The 2,195-nt window shown below is 47.8% G+C and overlaps 1 non-coding gene across 1 annotated transcript; it reads right to left on the bottom strand.

The window, feature by feature from the left end:
• Window positions 1-233: 233 nt before the first annotated feature.
• Window positions 234-306, bottom strand: TRNAG-UCC. Its single transcript has one exon. It is a non-coding gene; the product is annotated as a tRNA-Gly (tRNA).
• Window positions 307-2,195: the final 1,889 nt, after the last annotated feature.

The raw sequence follows: 2,195 nt of genomic DNA, 5'->3' as shown, positions 1-2,195 counted from the left end.
CCTTAAAGCCTCTGAGTCTAAAAGGGAGATGGAAGTAAAGGAAGTTTTTTAAAAAATAAACCAAACATTGTAATATCAGGATAACTCCAACAGCTCATTGTATAGTCCTGCCCCTTTCTTCCTCCATTGTGTGTTGAATGACCTGCAGCACATGGATTCTCTCATTCCATTGATAAACTGATACAATGTGACTGAAATTAAATCACTTCCCAGCAGAGAAAGCATCACATCATTGCATTAGCTGGGAATTGAACCCAGGTCAACTAGCTTGGAAGGTAGCTATGCTCACCACTATACCACCAATGCATCTGGCAAAAGTGTCACTTATGCTTGCCTAATGAGGTTAGACCAGCGTTGAAGAGATTTTTCTGCCTGTTAAAATGTACTGGATTCTCATCACTAAAAAAAACCCTCATGACTAAAAAAAACCACCTCCATCTTCACTTGGGTTTGAACCATCAGCCTTTCAATTAGCCACCAAAGTTGTTAATCACGGGGTATGTCTACACTATGGGATTATTCCGATTTTACAGTGCATCCGAGTTCAGATTGCTGTCCAGAGTAGTCACAATGGTGCACTGTGGGATGGCGCCTGGAGGCCAATACCATCGAATTGCGGCCACACTAACCCTAATCCGACATGGCAATACCGATTTCAGCGCTACTCCCCTCATCGGGGAGGAGTACAGATATTGGTATTAAGAGCCCTTTATATCGATATAAAGGGCTTCGTTGTGTGGACGGGTGCAGGGTTAATGCCCTTTAACGCTGCTAAATTCGATATAAACTCACAGTGTTGACCGGGCCAGAGAGAGCAGCAGGTTTCCCATATTGTTTCCCGCTCTTGTTTTCTTTACTAGTTTCTCCTCTGCACCAACTTGCTCTTTTTCTTCATGAGCCTGGCTAGCTGAAGTGGGTATTCACCCATGAAAGCTCATACTTCAAAACATCTGTTAGTTTATAAGGTGCCACAGGACTCTTTGCTGCTTTCAGTTGGTAGAGCATCAGACTTTTAATCTGAAGGTCCAGGGTTCAAGTCCCTGGTCAGGTGATAAACTACTCCCCAAGATCTTACACTGTCTTTCCCATGTCCTCTTTGATGTTACTTTTTCTCTTCAGGATTTTCTCTTTCCTCAGAAGGGCCTTTTTGTGTGTGGGTTTGAAGGGGCAACTTCCTGACAGCCCCTCTGTCCTTGCAGCCTGGAGGAATAAAGGCCTCTGGGCATAGAGCATGTTCCTCCCTTGCACACACACACACACACACACACACACACACACACACACACACACACACACACACACACACACACACACACACACACACACACACACACACACACACACACACACACACTATCCCTAAGGAATTAGAATCACCTGCTGCCTTCCCCTGTCCTGCTGGATCCCCAAATGAAGATGCTCTTCAGCCTAAACCCATGTCCCCTCTTTTCCCAGTGCCCCTCAGTCCCAACCCTCAGTCCCTCCTATGCTCACTGCTCCTCACTCCCAACCAGAGCCTGCTCCTCTTCACCCTTCTCCTCTGTCCCAACCCACAGCCCCCTCCTATTCCCAGTGCCCCTCAATCCCAACCCACAGGCCCCCCCTCCTCACGCTGCTCCTCAATCCCAACCCACAGCTCCCTCCTTCCCTCCAGCAGCAGGTGCTTCAGACCCCCTCAGGAAGATTTTCTTGCAAGGTTTCGTGTATGAGTCTGCATGTGGATTTTACAGTATGTTGGAAATAGGTTGGGTTGCTTGCCAAAATGATCACTGGTGGCTGGTGTTGGATTCCCAGTCTCCATGTTATAGGGGCAGGAGAAATAAAGGGTTGTTATCCTTGTTGTGTGAACCAAGGGCAGCACAACTGTGCTTGGCAGACCCTGATTGAGGGACTCATCCTCAGTTCAATAGCACTTGCTAGGCAGGGGACATGGGTTCCAAAGCTGAGTGGGTTGGGGCTATGTCCATACTGCAATGAAACACTCATGGCTTTCCTGTGCCAGTGCAGGCTCCCAGGCTAGGGCCATGGGGTGGTAAATTTGCAGTGTAGACATCTCAGCTCAAGCTCAATATTGGGCTCTGGGAGCCCTCAAGGTTGGAAGGGAGTTTAGCAAGCAAAAAAGATAAACTGGCAGTGGAGTATTACCCTGGACTTGACAGCATTTCTCCATTGGTCTGTCTGCTTTGGGGCAGGGA

This window comes from Mauremys reevesii, linkage group 12 (assembly GCF_016161935.1).
Source record: "Mauremys reevesii isolate NIE-2019 linkage group 12, ASM1616193v1, whole genome shotgun sequence".
Lineage (NCBI taxonomy): Eukaryota > Metazoa > Chordata > Testudines > Geoemydidae > Mauremys > Mauremys reevesii.
Note: the sequence above shows the minus strand (reverse complement) of the source record. Positions and strands in the feature narration are given on the sequence as shown.